The sequence below is a fragment of the Ambystoma mexicanum genome, chromosome 5q (genome assembly GCF_040938575.1).
Source record: "Ambystoma mexicanum isolate Mex_15411 chromosome 5q, UKY_AmexF1_1, whole genome shotgun sequence".
Classification (NCBI taxonomy): domain Eukaryota; kingdom Metazoa; phylum Chordata; class Amphibia; order Caudata; family Ambystomatidae; genus Ambystoma; species Ambystoma mexicanum.
The window spans coordinates 922,682,478-922,699,029 of record NC_090933.1 but is presented as its reverse complement, the minus strand read 5'-3'; the positions used below and the strand labels follow the sequence as shown (position 1 = coordinate 922,699,029).

The 16,552-nt window shown below is 45.4% G+C and overlaps 1 protein-coding gene across 1 annotated transcript in view; it reads right to left on the bottom strand.

The window, feature by feature from the left end:
* The window catches only part of SPAG1 (sperm associated antigen 1), a 1,725,603-nt gene extending 1,709,319 nt beyond the window's left edge, over nucleotides 1–16,284 (bottom strand). The window contains exon 1 of the mRNA XM_069621435.1: nucleotides 16,192–16,284. The gene's annotated coding sequence lies outside the window, so the exon portion shown is untranslated. The remainder of the gene's footprint in view (nucleotides 1–16,191) is intronic.
* Nucleotides 16,285–16,552: the final 268 nt, after the last annotated feature.

Sequence of the window (16,552 nt, the reverse complement as noted above, 5' to 3'; positions counted from 1 at the left end):
GTAGGCGCTGATCTCTGTGATCCCCAAGGAAGGCAAGGATCCCACACAATGCGGATCATATCGCCCCATCTCACCACTAAATATTGATGCGAAAATGTAGACCCGAATGCTGGCGGCTAGGCTTGAGACCCACATGCCCCACTTAATACACTCCGACCAGGTCGGATTTATCTTAGTGAGACAGGGTGCGGACACAATGTGAAAGCCACTTCACCGATATATGAATCAGAGAAAATGTCAGATGATCCTGCGCTTTTGTCCATCGATGCTGAAAAAGCGTTTGATAGGGTGGAGTGGGTCAGACTAGGCCCCATCTTCAAAAAAGGTGTCAAAGCTGTCTACACATCCCCCAAGGCATCGGTCATGGTTAATTCTGAGTATTCCAGATGGTTTGATCTGGAGCGAGTCACAAGACAAGGCTGCCTTCTCTCAGCGATTCTGTTTGGTCTCCCTCTTGAATCTTTCGCCCAGACACTTAAAGCGGATTGTCAAGTTGAGGGTCTTTATGTAGAGGGGAGGGAATATAAGGTGGCACTCTACACGGATGACATTCTGCTGCATGTTACAAACCCCTTGACATCAATACCTAGGGCCATACTGTTAATAGAGCGATATGTGGCACTCTCTGGTTTCAAAATTAATAAGTCCAAATCCATACTGTTCCCATTGCAAGAACTTACCCCGGTGCAACTTACAAAACTCTCAGCGCTCGGCTTGGTGATGGGAGGCATCACCCTCCGTTATCTAGGGATCAATCTGACACGGGATTTAGAGAAAATCTATGATGCAAACTTCCCCCATCTTCTAGCTTGCTTCTATGCAGATTTGGCGAAGTGGCAGAAGCTCACGATCTCCTAGATGGGGAGACTCAATGCAGTTAAGATAGTGTGCCTTCCAAGATTCGTATACTCATTCCAAATGCTTCCACTGAGACTCCCGGATGCATTTTTTAGAGAAGTAAAAAGAGCTATTCTGAAATTCCTGTGGCTGGGGAAAAAAGCAAGAATAGTGTACAAAGTCCTTATCTTACCCAAGGAAAAAGGAGGGGCTGGTCTCCCTGACCTAGAAGTATACTACCGCGCTGTGCAACTGAGGGAACTGATTCCTCACTTGAGGGGAAAGAAGGAGCTGCAGTGGATTCACCTGCATAATCATAATCTAGCCCCTGTCACAATTTCAGAGTGGCTTTGGGTCCCTAGGAATACTTTCATTCGAAGGCTCAGAAACCACCCCATACTAGGCACAATATGGGAAAATATGGACGAGGGGGCGGACATGAAAGCCAAGCCACATATGGGCTCAGGAGTGTGTGAGGAAATCCCCAACCACGTACAATTCCAATCCTGCTTTGATGCAGGCCTTGAGAAGTTGGGTCAATTGTGCAAATTAAGCATTGGGCCCCACTTAAATATGGTAATTTGAAAATTGTCGATTTTTAAACTGTAATGAAAATGTTGAAACTTTGAAACATTTAATATTGGAATGACCGTTCATACCCAAACAATGCACCTAATGCGATTTGTGAATACTGATTATGTTGACTGTATGGAAAGTCTTTGGGACCGTTTGATGCTGGGGCAAGGGAAATCACAAATGTATGCCTTTGTGGCTTTTATAAAAGGTAATTGAAGAAGAATTGCTTTTGTGACAACCATGAGGAAATGATTGGATACGTTTTAGTATCTCTATATTCTGCATAAAGGTCTGGAAGATCAATGAAGATTGAGCTAGATTGTCTAGATTGTTTTGACTGTTTCAAAATCGTAATTCAAAATAGTCTGTATAGAACTTTTTTGTATTGTTTAAACATTTTTTCTAAATGTTTTAAATGTGATTTAAAGATTGAATAATTCTGTTAGAAGATTTGGAATTTAAATTTTGTAAAGGTTTATATTTTTTAACCATAAACAAATTGAAAACATTTAAAAAAAATACGACCCTCACAGGCTGTCAAAAATGTTTCAATCTGTGAGCCCTCTGTGCTGGCGTCAATGTGGGGAGAGAGCCAATTATTGGCACATGTGGTAGGAATGCCCCCGGGTCCAAGTGTATCGGAACAAGGTACTGGGTTGGATCAAGCAGGTAGATGGGATCTCCCGTGAAATTGCACCTCTCTTCATACTGTTCGGATTGGAAGAATGGGACTGTGAAATGCGGAGAATGAGTGGAATTGTGACGCCCTTGCTGCTCGCTGCATGGGCTTGCCTGGTAATTAAGTGGAAAGCGGGTCTGGTCCTGAGCAAGAGAGAGTGGGTGGGTGTTGCAACAAACATTTATACGATGGAAAGTATAAGTATTACAGCAGCCCTCTATGGTAGAGCGGCGCAAAACGAGTTCATGTGGAATGATTTTGTGAATGAATACATACCCAACATCGCATGAGGGTCAACGGAGAGGGAATGATGAACGTACTGCTATTAAATACCATTGTTAAATGTATTGTTGATTGACCAATGACATGCGAGCTCCAGGGATAGGAAATTTTATTTTAACACGTCCGCTTAGTCTGTATTACGTTATGTGCCATCAAGGTAAATGGACTTCATGCAGCACTAAGAGAAACTTAAATATATCTGGACTAAGAGAAGAAACTGTGTTCTGGGGGGGGATGGGAGGAATGGATGTTCGGTTACTGTCTAAGGTTACAGTGCATTTGGTAGAGGGAGGGGTGGAGCGGGGATAGATGGTTGTAACATGTTCCGAATGATGCATGTATGTTTAAATTGTGTTCCATAAACTCTAATAAAATCAAATAAAAAAAAGCTATCAACTTGGAATCTCCATGTTTCTCCCAGGGGCAGTTGTTGTTCGAGAGCGGGTTCCCCAAATCAGTTGTATATCTTTGCTCCAACTGGAAAACAATAAATATCGTTTCTAAACAAGCCTTACAACGAACATGTACTTTGGTAATATTCAACTTTAGGTCCATAGTTGTAGGTACCATCTGCATCATGTCACCCATCGTGCTGCTCAGGAATCTCCATGGGTTTTTCAATAACAGTTATAAGTTTCAAGATGAGGCTTTAAGAAGAACAAAAGAAATTGTGTTGTGTAGTCCTTGTAAGAAAATGTTTTTTAAATATTAAATAACCAAAAAACGTAGTTAGTTTTTCTTTGCACCTTCCTTAGCCTTTTCAAAAAGCGTCAAGCTACCTTAAGATATATTTCTAACAAATAAAAGTCCTGATGAGAAAATGAAATCCCGGGCAACGTCGGGTATATAATCTAGTTAAACATATAGGCCAGTAATCTTTCTGCTGTTCCCGCTGACAGCTTGTTATTCCGCAATTGACATTGTGAAAACATTTATAATACACGCACAAGCTTTGAGAAGATTATGATTACATTATATATTCTCTTTTATCAAGTGTCATTTATTTATCTAATAATTCAGAATGGTCATCTTACATAAGGGGGATTAAAATCCACTATAATTCCCTGGTGTTTGTGTTTAGTCATGCTAAAGCACAGTAGGCCATGCCAGAGATATGGAGCGCTAGCAGCTGTGCATGGTTTGCTTAAGTTATGACTTCATGGACAGTGCCTTCCCACTCGATCCCCAATTTAATGCATACTAAGTAAGCAGCATAAACAGCTTCTTCTTCCAACTCTGAACAATCCACTGCATCCCACCATTCTAGACATTTCCACACAAAACCATGCCTATCGTCGCATTATGAGTGTACAGGTTCTATTATGCCAACAACAACCACAAAGCCCTATTTCCGTGCTGGAGATGCAAAATTCTTTTTATAGCCTATCGAAGAATAGCAATCACAAAACTCCCATTTTCGTTTGGGTACATTCGTCATATAGCTCAATCCTCATTTCTACAAGTTCCACAAACTGGTCTTTCTGCTCCCCTCAAATGTATGTTTCTACTGCAGATTACCGATTTCCTTCTTGTTAACATACCAAGAGCCAACTTAGTGTGTCCTTTCCAAGTGATAGGGTTTTGAGATCTACGATTGCTAACTGCTAAAAGTAAAAAATGTAACATACCACTTCCATCTTTATTTAAGCCTGTTGCTGATACCTTATCCAAGTTAGACTTAGTTGGTCTTGGAATGTTTTTTCCAGTATTTATTTGCCATGATATCAACACCAGGTTTTTTACAGTGCACATTTACTACACCCACATATCTCCGAGCTCTTTACTTCTCCAGATTTGCATCTTTTAAACCTGAACTTTATTCTAATGTGCAATTGCTCCCCAGTGAAGCCTTGTGCCATCTTCTGTGTAGCACAATGTAATGTTTTATGTAAATGCATCCTACATAGCTCATACACGTAACATACTTTTAAATGGCAAGTTAGGCCCTCCAATCTTTTCTTTGCACTGGCCCCCTTAATTCACTCCTCTCTACCCCACCCTCCGACTATGCTAGAGTGACCTTCAGCCGGTGCATGGGTTCCCCGTCTTTTTGATTGTTCTTCTGTGCAGCCAATGTTATATTTCTCTGCTGCTGAATTAACCATGGCTTGTATATTTTCTGCCAGATTGTACATTCTCACTAATCAAACCATTGCCCTCCTGTGAAGGATGCATCCAAAGCGGAACAGAGGGTAATTACCCTGTTTCTCAAACTCAGATTCTTAAGAGTAGTGCACCATCATGGACTTGCAGAACATCCCAATTTATGTAATTGGGAGAAAGGTTTATTAAATGACTTGCCCACAACAAAAAAAAAATATAAAAATATTTTCAATTTATTTCAAACTTCTTAAAGGCACAATCTAAAAAGGAACCGTTAAAGGTATCTAAGTGATAAACAGTATACAAAATATAAAAAACAAAGCATTGGTGTGAATTATATCTCCTTGGAAGAATATAACAAACTCTTGTGCTCACCTGTGGAGCTACAGAGCTGAATGTAGTATCTCAACACTGGGCAATCCATTTTACCTGAACCCCGTTTTGCACTCAAGAGACAATAGAATGTGAGGGACAAACTGGTGAACAGTCTCCGGTCACCTGACCAACCCACCCAGCCCACTCTGTGGAATCTCAACCCACCGACAGGACATTCACCTTGCGGTCAATGTTCCATGTGCGCACAGACCAGCTGATCCACCACCATCGAGATATAAGGCAGTGATTGGCCTATCCGGGCTAGTCCCGCCTACCACAGCACGCGACCTGTAAGTAGCTTTTCCTGTACGCGCGGCTGCGGACACGATCCTCTCTGCCGTCAGATGGCTGCGACTGGGCTAGTTTCCAGCGATCCAGCAGGTAAGGGGCTTGTCCGTGTGCCCTGTGCACACGATGCACATGATGCACTCGGGATGTGAGCAGCTGCCCTTTATGCGCTAACAACCCGCCATGGTTGGGTGTCTTTTTGTTTTATCTGCAGCAGTTTGACAACACAGGCAATGGCTAATGCCCGATTAACAAGTCTTTCAGGTGGGCATACATTTTCTTTCACTTACGAGCTATTGGCACATGCATGGAGGGTGCCCCCCCTTGGCACCCCTGGTCTTTCGATCACCATCCTCCCTCCCCCACACCCCTTTTTGGTATATTTAGAGTGATTAAACTATACGCTAGTTTACATAGTCAGTAGCATAGCCTAGTCAATAGGCCCACCCCCCTCTTTAACATCCTCTGTAATTCTAAACACCTCCCATAAAACCCTTATCACCCACACACTAGTGGTGTTCACAATAAGGGGTACCAACAGGGCACACTGACACCCTGTCTTTTGAGTCTATCTTTTGTCTCCCTTGCAGGAGACTGAGCGGCCATCCCACCCTGTGCCCCCACTATCTGGACATGGTTGGCAGATGACTTACCGCTAATTGAAGAATCGGTCCTGAAGAAGATGGTTGGAATCACTTTTCCCCCCATCGAAACCGGTCAACCTCTTTGGTCGTGGGCAGACCCATGACCTTCTATAGATATCCTCAATAACAAGGGGTGATATCCTAGAAGATATGTATGAGTAACTGTTTGACTCACAAGTTGTGAGTTTTTTTTATAGAATGCTATACGTAGTAGGCATCATTAACACCACACTTTGATGCCCTTTATTTTAAGTCTTTCTCTAGACCTACTACTCCACCTGAGATTTGACTAAATTGCCTATGGGTGAATAAAACATGGTATAAAAATTCCCACGGTCATTTAACCAGTCATGTAAGCTAATTTTAGCTGAGAATGACAGTGATCTAATACCCAGCTATGTCATTCCTGGACATATAGGAGTAGTGGTTCTTGATTTTGCTTGGTTGCTCCCTTTAGACACTGTCGGTTTCCTTTTGTCTAAACAAAAAAACAATGCAGTTTCTCTCTCACTCTATCCCTATTAGATAGGTGCTGCACCACTCGATGCCTAGGGATAGGCATCCCGTTGTAGGGACAGGGTGTTCTTCCAGCAGGGTCAGATAGTTACATTCTGATTGCTGGCTCGCCTTCTTGCATTCACCTTAACAATTATGTGAGAGGTGAGCATCACACTACAGACAATTTTTCTCCTGGAAATCGTTTTCATTGCAATTATCAAAGAAAATGAATTTCTTCTACCAACATACGGTGTGATGTCTCCCTGTAGGGGATGACAAAAGAAAAGGCAAGAGAATGTACAATTTTCAACTAAATAAGCAAAGACACGGTTGCAATTTATTTAATTAATACATTGTTTATCAAAATGAGTAACAACTAGAAGTACACAAATACGTAAAAGTACTATATTCATAACGTACTTGTGTCAAGGCGAATATTAACTTGAACACGTCTGTTTTTTTACGTGTCGTTTTTCGTAGCCAGACACGTCGCCGAAATTATGTTTTCTGCAAAATCGGTAGTATTCGTTTTACAGAGGTCGCGGCCAATTAATTCGATCTGTTTCAAGAGAGACAAGCAAAACCAAAGAACGGTTTGTTACTCGACTATGTGTATATATATATATATATGTCAGAAGACGTTTTTATATTTTTCAAATAACTGATACGGACGCCGGTGTTACGCCGGTGTTACTCTTACCTCATCAGGTTCAAAAAGATGATTAGTCTGTCCTCTGTACCGGAAAGATTCCAACTTAATTTTCGTGCTCCATTTCCACTGCGGAGAACGCAATGTGGATTTTTAAACACAGATGACTCGTTAAGATGTAAAACTAGAAGATGTGTTTGAAAAGGAAAAAGAAGTGGCCAGCATCAATTGGGCCGCCATCTTAGGTGTGTAGTATCACACAAAGAACTGATACAAGCACCAGTGTTTCTCTTACCTCATTGAGCTTACACAAATATTTCATCTGTACTCTATAATGGAATGATTCCAACTTTATTTTCCTGCCCCATATTCACAGCGGAACACGCAATGTCGATTTCTGAACAAACGTAACTTTAAAGGTGTAAGATTGGAGGCTGTGTTTGAAAAAGAGGAGAGAAAATGACCAGCACCAATTGGGCCGCCATCTTAGGTGTGTCTTGTCGCACGAAGAGGTATTAATAGACTAAAAGGATAGTTAGATTGAATTTAACAAAAATTGTCAAGAGGACATCATGGCTGTTTTGCACATTTCTTATTACATTAGTAGATGTTTTCTACCTTTAGTCCCAACTCTTAATACAGATGTGAAAAAGGGAAGATCTTCATTCTAGGAAGTAAACGGAATGGTGCAAATCATTTCGAAACCCTGCACCTCAAAAGAGGAGGAGAAAGGTAATGCTAAGCTTAGTCTCCGGAAAATTGAGAGGCACAAAGATTTTGTAAAGTATTATGTCAGAGTTCTTTATAGAAAAAGGCCCCATTCTATTGCGGAGTTTAATCCCTGTTTTACAGTGTTTAGGTTAAAGATCCATTTTTGTTTGCATTTTTGAGAAGGAGATCTCGGCCTCCTCCTCTTGGTGGTTGTATTATCTGGATAACAAACCAGAACATATCAGAAGGTAAATGTTTTTTTAATGAAGTGGGCAACAAGAGGTTTGTTGTCCACTTTATTTTTTATACAGGGTCTGTGTTCATAGATTGTGTATTTAATAGGTCGTTTGGTCTTGCCTATATATAAACAATGGCAAGGGCATTTAATACCGTAAATGGCCCATTGAGTATTACAGTTGGAAAAAGTGTTTAATTGCAAATTACCGCCATAGAGGTCAATGGTTTTTATATTCTTAGTCAGAGACATACTCCTGTGTAGGAGCCATAACCATAAATCAAAGTAGACATATTTATAACTTTAGATGCAGAAAGTTGTGCATTTGCTTGAAGTTTGGCCATTTGGTTAGATACAAATGAGCACAATAAAATAAAAAAACAACATGAATGTCTGCTAAAAAATACAACAAATGCCAGCATCATCAATACAAAAATACTAGAATTAAAAATAATTTCTGATGTCCCAAACACATTTTTTCTTTAAGAGTTTTAGCAAAAACCTAAGTATGAACATGGGGGTAAATAACCAGGTTACTCACCGTAGTGACCACCTTACTTCTAGTCCATAGTCCCCTTTCCTCTATACTTATGGGCCATTCCTCCGTCCTGTGGGACGGGACCAGAGCACTTTGTAAAAGCATCAAAAAAATTGCAAACATTTTAGTCCTTCCTCTCTTTCTACGCGGGGTACGCCACGCAGCTGTAACCCCACCCATTTTAGCTCCGCCCCGCCCATCGCCTATCAGTCCTTTTCTATCGCCAGGTCACAGATCTTTAAGCAATAATAGAGGAACCTTATTAGAGCGGACGGCGGGCGGGCGTATGGAGGAAAGGGGACTATGGACTAGGAGTAAGGTGGTCACTACGGTGAGTAACCTGGTTATACTCCTACGTCCCGTCACCCTCCCTCCATACTTATGGGAGATTCCCAAGCACTCCTTACAGGAACTACGGGTGATGGAAAAACCCCTATTGAAAAAGGTTCTTTAGCACAGCCAGGCCAAAGTGAGCATCAGATCTGGAGCTCAAGTCTAGACAATGTTTACAAAAGGACGATGGAGAGGCCCAAGTAGCTGCTTTTGCGATGGTCTCCCAGGGGACATATTTTTGAAAGGCAACTGCACCTGCCTTGCCCCGCACCAGGTGTGCATGAATACCTTTAGGAGGGTGCAGTCCTTGGACAGTGTAAGACTCTGTAATACAGGCAGCGATCCATCTGGAGATAGTCACCTTAGAGGCCCGTTTACCTTGTGGATTACCAAAGGTCACCAACAGTTGAGAAGAGTTCCTAAATTCAGATGTTCTGTTTAGATAGAACTTAAGAGCCCTTCTCACATCCAAACAATGCAGAACCCTTTCTGCTTCTAAAGCAGGTTTCGGAAAGAAGACCGGCAGGGAGATAGATTGGTTCAGATGGAAATCAGAGACCCCCTTCGGTAGGAAAGAAGGATTTGTCCGTAGGACCACCTTATCCTTGTGGAAAACCAAGAAAGGATGCTGCACCGATAAAGCTTGGAGTTCACTCACACGCCTTGCTGAAGTAACGGCAACCAAAAAGGACACCTTCCACGAAAAGGTGCTTGAGGTCCACCGTGGCCATTGGTTCCAAAGGTTTATGGCACAACGCCGTAAGGACCACATTCAGATCCCACGCCGGGTGCGGTTGGCGAACCGGGGGATAAAGGCGCATCAAACCTGCAAAATGTCTCCTAACCAATGGATTAGACAGAGAGTAAGAGCATTGGTCCGTGGATAAGTAAGCGGATACCGCCAAAAGATAAGTTCTGCAAGACAGAACGTGAATGCCCGACTCTGCTATGTGACACACGAAAGACAGCACAGTGTCAATCGTAGCCGCTCTTGGGTCCAGCTGTTTGTCCAAGCACCAATGACAGAACCTAAGCCATTTGCTTCTATACTGAGACCTTGTCAAGGGTTTCCTGGCTGCCTTAATAATGCGCATGTTATCAGCAGACAGGTTGAGGTGTTCTAATGACGAACTCAGGCACCATGTCGCCAAGCTGAACGATTGTGGGAGGGATGCCACAGCTGTTGATCCTGGTGAAGCAGGTCGGGACTCACCGATAGCCTGAACGGTGGATACACCGACAGGTGTTGAAGTTCTGAAAACCAAAACCTGGCCCGCCACTACGGGGCTATGAGCAGAAGAGAACAGTTCACTGTGTTCTTCGGCTTGCAAATCGTCCGATGAATCAGAGGCAGAGGTGGGAATGCATAGGCCCTCATGTTGTGCCATGGAATCTCAAGAGCATCCCCCAGAGAGGAGACTCCCAGCCCGTTTCTGGAGGGATACAGAGGAAGTTTCTTGTTTGCCGCTGTCGCGAAGAGGTCCACTTCCGGAGTGCCCCAACGCAGGAAAATCCATGAGAGGATCTCTGCCTTCAATTCCCACTCGTAGCTGACCATCGTCCGCCGACTGAGGGCATCTGCCGTGACATTCAGTTGGCCCGGAATGTGTACTGCAACTAACCAGACACCATGACGAACCGCCCACTCCCAAATCTGGATGGACAGGTCCACGAGAAAGGGAGACTTGGTGCCCCTCTGCTTGTTGATGTAATACATTGACACCACATTATCCGTGCGGATACGGACCACTTTGTTGGCAATGATCGGTCTGAACGCTTTGAGCGCTAGGAAGATCGCCAGAAGCTCCAGATGATTTATGTGGAGGAACTTGTCCTGAGGAGACCTGAATAAGATCCAACGTCGCACCCCACCCCAGAAGGGAGGAGTCTGTCGTGACTGTTACCATAGGGGCTGGGTCCTGAAAACCCGCACCCACCGACAGGTTGCTGAGAGACGACCACCACTACAGGTCCACTCTCATGGAAGCCGGAATCAATATCAACTTGGAGTCCGGATCCACAGCCTGACGCCAAGAACTCCAAAGAGCCATCTGAGTTTGCCTCATCTTGAGACGAGCAAGAGGAAGAGCCAACACGGATGAGGTCATGAGGCCCAGAAACCTCTGGAACCACCAGGCCGACATGCTCTCCGACTGTGCAGCCATCTGACACGTGGCCAACAGATCTGCCATTCTGTCCTCGGTCAGGTACACTCTGCAGTCGATCGTGTTCCAGCGAAAACCCAGGAAAATCAAGTCCTGCGAGACTGTCATAGAAGATTTCCGCCAGTTCACCAACAGCCCAAGATATAACAGGAGCTGAAGGAGAGACTGAAGATTGCACGCGGCTTTCAACGGGCAAGGGCTGCGTAAGAGCCAGTCGTCCAAATACGGATACACATGGATACCCTGCAGACGAAGATAGGCCGCACTCACCGACATCATCTTCTTGAAGACACGCGTTGCCAAGCTGAGGCCAAAAGGAAGCACTCAAAACTGGAAGGCCTCCTCTCCCACAGAGAAACTGAGATATCTCCTGTGTGGATTCCAGATCAGAATATGCATGTACGCATCCTGAAGGTCCACCACGCAGAGCCAATCGCCCATCTGCAAAAGAGGACCTTATCTTGTTGGGCGTGATCATCTTGAATTTCTCTTCGGGTAGGAAAAGATTGAACTGGGAAAGGTCTAGGAGGGGGCGCAGGCCAGCCTGGTGGAGTTTGGGCACCGTAAACAGCCGGGAGTAGAAGCCCTCCCCTCGTTCCCCAAGAGGAACGGGTTCCACAGCTCTGAGGTCCAGCAGTTTCTGAACCTCAGCTTTTAGGGAGGACGACCCGACTGCTGGAAAGGAGGGTTGAAGGGTGGGGTAGGGGGTAAGGGCAAGCGGAAGCCCGCCCGAGCGACTGACAAGACCCACCGGTCCGCGGTGATGGTCTGCCACGCCTCCCAATGAGATGCAATGCGTCCTCCCACCGGGGTCTCGTGCGAGCACGGAGAACCCTCATTTGGCAGGCTTTTCAGTGGTGTTACCACCTGAAACTGAGGAGGAGGCTGAGGAGCGGGAGAAAAACCGAGTCTGTTGCTGCCTCCGGCGGTTATTACCCGAAGAGGTATCCACTCTAGGGGGATTTCCCATCTAGAAACCCTCTGAAGCCAGAGGAGGGCTGGCTTTGCGACAACGGTCTGTGGTTTCTAAAAGGAGTTTTAACCAGGATGGACAAGGACTTTTAGCTGTCTGGGTGCTGACCTTTGTTTTGGTCAGCTCCACATCCGTTGTGGAATGGAAAAGCTCCTTACCATCAAACGGCAGGTCCAACAGCTTGTCCTGCACCTCCTTTGAGAACTTGGTAGCATGCAACCACACCTGCCGAGAGGTTTCAACTCCCAGCATAAGGCCCCGAGCCAAAGTGTCGACGTGATGAGCCACGGCCTCCAACAGATCCTGGGCCAAGACCCTGGCATCAGACAATCCTGCCTTAAAGTCCTCCAGCTTCTTGACTGGAATGAATTCCTCGAACTCTGACAGACTTTTCCACATTTTCATATTCGCCCCCGCTAACACCAGTTCTGCATTGGCCTGCCGGAGCTGCAGGGCCGAGTTAGTAAAAATCTTCCTCCCCAGGAGGTCGAGGAGCTTGTCCTCTTTCCCCAGGACCAGAGTAGCCGTCGTAGAAGAGGATGCTGCAGGCCTGGACTGTAAGGTGGCCGCAGCCACCACCGTGGAGGATGGGGGCGGACAAGATGCTAGGGCCACCTCTTCCGAAGAATGCAGCCTGTATCGTGCGTCAATTTTCTTATTGACGAAAAGTCCAGACTGTGGCTTCTCCCAGACTCTACGGACCTCAGCCAAAACGTCCTTCTGCAAGAACAGGCCGGTACGCTCCGAAGGAGATAAGGTGAATGCCCCTGAAAGCACACCCTCCTGCGGAGCGGATGCCTCAGGCACTCGAACATCCAATAGACAAATGTCCAGCACCTGGTCGTGGAAAGCTCGAATAGAGTGGGGCTGATCTTCGCTATATCACCCTGCGCATCAACCGACAGGTTAGGGTCTTGCTGAACTACGTCGGGCACCGCCTTGTCCACTGGGAACAATGGGGGCAAGGGCGGAAGGCTAAGGGAAGGCACCGCAGGCAAAGGCGGCGCCGGTGGAACCGCCAGAGGTGCGAGTGGAGCAGGAGGCACAGGCGGATCTCCCTAAAAAGACCCTTGAAATACTCCCTCATGGGGTCGGTACGCATGAGCGTCTGAAACTTGCCGAAAAAGGCGTCCCCTGGAGAAGGCTTTGGACCTGCCGGAAGAGGCCTCTCATGAGGAGGATAATTTCAGGGACACAGAGGGGAAGGTTGCCAAACAGACCCATCCCCCGAGGTGTCCACATAAATTAAGGGTGCCGAACCGACAGGCAGCAAGATGTTGTGCGGAAGAGGCATCCGAGCGTTCCAGTCGTAAACTGGACGAAAAGGGGCGCTCCCCAGTACTTTTGGGGAAGCCGATAAAGAGGCCTCGGTGTGAGCTCCGGTACCCCACGATTCAGTAGAACTAGGTCTACACCCAGCCTCACAGGAGGGGCCTCGGACTGTACTCCGGTGACCACAGGCCCCTTATGGAGACCCTCGGAGAAAACTCTGGTAAACTTATTAGGCCCAGAAGGCACCTCAGGGCAAGCCCTGGTGACAGAGTGGTCGACGCTCCTCCCAGCCTGGGAAGACCCCGGGAAGGAGTCACCCGGCCGGGGTGCTCTAAAAAGTAAATTACTCACCGGGCGTTTCTTCTTTTCGTCGATTAAGGATTGAAAATGCGTAGGAGGAGTGTGCTGAAACACCTCCTCCCACCGCTCTAACCGACGTTGAAGTGCCCGGACCGAAAGGGAATCACACTAGAAACAGGAGTCCCAATGGTGATCGGGACCCAAACACTCTAAACAAAGAGGATGGGGGTCCGCCCTCACGAAGCGCCGCTGACACGAGTTACAATTTTGAAAGTCTAGTTTAAACGACATAGACAGACTACTAAGCGATCGCTAGCGAGAGCCATAGAGGAGGAAAAAAGTGAGAAATTCTTCTGCAGATGCAAGTGCGTCCAGTCCGGAATGAGCTGAGAAAAGGACTGATAGGTGATGCGCAGGGTGGAGCTAAGATGGGCGGGGTTACGGATGTGTGCCGTACCCCGCGTAGAAAGAGAGGAAGGACTAAAATGTTGGCAAACATTTTTTTATGTTTTTACAAAGTGACCCTGTCCCGTCCCAAAGGACAGAGGAATGTCCCATAAGTATGGAGGAAAGGGGACGGGACGTAGGAGTAATAGGGTTAACATTCTTTGAGTGAAACATGGCATGGGTTGGAAGCAGTTCAAAAAGGCCTACGTCCACCTTCCACTGTAGTAGTTAAAGACTATGAAAGTCTAAGTAGGTCTATGTACATTTCCGTACAATAATACCATGGAGTCTGTTGAGCTCACAGTCCTTCCAATGTAACGTGGCGCAGGTCGCAAGACAATCCAATAGGCCCCTGATGACCCACCCCTTCAATAGCTCAAGTATATCTTGTCCCATTTACAAGTAATCATGTCAGAGAAACCATCGAGCTCTCAGCCTTCCGGAAAAGACGGGTGCATTCTCAAACCAGACATAGGCCTCTGGTCACCCACGTCTACCGTAATTCGAGCCTAGACAGGTCCCACCAGAAAAATCCCCAAAAGCCCAGAACTTCTATGCTGCATAGGTGGTTGGCAGATGGCCCTTAAATGATCAGTCAATATTCCCATTCAAGTACAATACTGCACTCCTAAAATGCTGCATTTGCTTCATAACATTACAAACTTTCTGGTTGAGGAACAAACCAGAAGCAAACAAGCATTGGCAAAGCCAACCGTTGTGGATTTTGTGTAGGCATGCCCTAGGCTTTTGCAAGGCACGGTCATAATGGTACTACCTGACCATAAGATGTAACAGCTGGAGAATGGTGCGATTGCCTGGGCCTATGAGAGCAATGCCTGGAAAATGCCCATCTAATACCCGGACACAAGCCATGACTGTTGGCTTTGCCAATGCGTGCGTTTGGAAATTATATATGGACACACAAACATTTCTATACAATGGGAAGGGTAGACTTAAGGTGCTATTACAGCCCAAATTATACAACCCCACACCCAGTTTATGCAGCAGCCAAAGCATTCGCAAAATAACGGACTATGAACAGTGGCTGTTTTGGTAAACTTCAGGGCGTTACAAGCTTTTATTTACTGCACATCCACAGTTTACATGTCTCAGCTGTGAGAAAGAGGGAGCGGGAGAGCTCCTTACCATCAAACGGCAGGTCCAACAGCTTGTCCTGCACCTCCTTTGAGAACTTGGTGGCATGCAACCACACCTGCCGAGAGGTTTCAACTCCCAGCAGTGTTGCATTGCTTTTCGGTCACAGAGAGCACACACTGGACTGCAGAGTTTGGGTGCGGAGTTTGAGGTACTTGTGCTGCCTTCTGACGTTTACACTCACCCTTCCACCCAATAATATTCAACTTCCCATCCCTCTACCAATACATATTCACCCACTAACCGTCCCAACCATATTCATTTAATCATCCACCCACCTAACCAGTCATCCATCCTTATTAACACAATCATGTTCACCCACTCCAGCATCTAACCACAATCAACTCAGCACTAATAGAAAACGTCCACTTTGCATGCGGTATGAATCAGTTGGTTTCAGTTTGTAAATAAAATACGATTTTTCTTAGCAAAAACAAGGATTACTTGATGGGCTAACTCAACATAGTTGTGTGCGGACCTTGTATGTGTAAATACATTATGGCTGGCCAGACCATGTACTCCGTATCCAGGAACATAATCATGTACAGTAAACGTTCCTTAAACAGTTATGGATGTGCATACGTAAACGTTCTTTGTCAAAGCTTTGGTAAGGAGGGCAGTTATACATTCCATTGAGGATTTAACGTATATTATGTATTCAAATGCACTAAAGCAGATCAATGTCTTGAATAGTCAAATTACGAAACTTGAAAGTAAAAACACGGCAATTCCAAAGTGCATTTTCACATCTATGCATGAAACTGCCAGGACAATGGTAGCACTGAATGTGGTTTCTGTTTCAGTTCAGAGAACTCAATGTCACCTGGGCCCGGGTCTTGATTAACAATAAAGCACTTTGCGACTTGTAGTTTTGGATCACTTCAACTGAAGCAGTTCAGGTCCAAGTGTATTAAAAAACCTAATCCCATATCCCATTGTCCACTGATAGAATAGTTGCACAGCAGAGCGGTGGTTTTGAGGCTTATTAAGGAACCCTATAAATAAGCTTTTTTAACATAACTTGCACATTAACACTTAAAAGAAAGTATTTAAAACCCCCAACATGCCCCCATGCGATCCTATACATAACTAACATTTGGAAACGAGTCAAATACGGTTAAAGTAACGCACCTGGATTTATGTTTTGGTTTCCCCCAGCGGAAACGTAAACGAACGTTTCGTCGGTTTGCAGATTTAATAGTGAATGGAGTGGCGTCCCGAGAAAGGAACCATGGCAACGCTCCGCCTTCTCCTCATCACGTGAGTTACAAGTTACGTTCAGGTCATGAACGTCTGTGGTCTACGGCGCTAACTCTTGAGTCTTGAGCCTTAACATATGCACTTCACCTGCTTGCGAGAGGGAAGTAGGCATGGGGGTCTCTACAGAGAGGTATATTTGTGACTTGTGGTCCTGTGTAAAAGAGATGAATATTCCTGGTCGTGCGTAGAGAGCGATTTTCCCTGCGCAATAATTGTTCATGTCTTGTGCAGA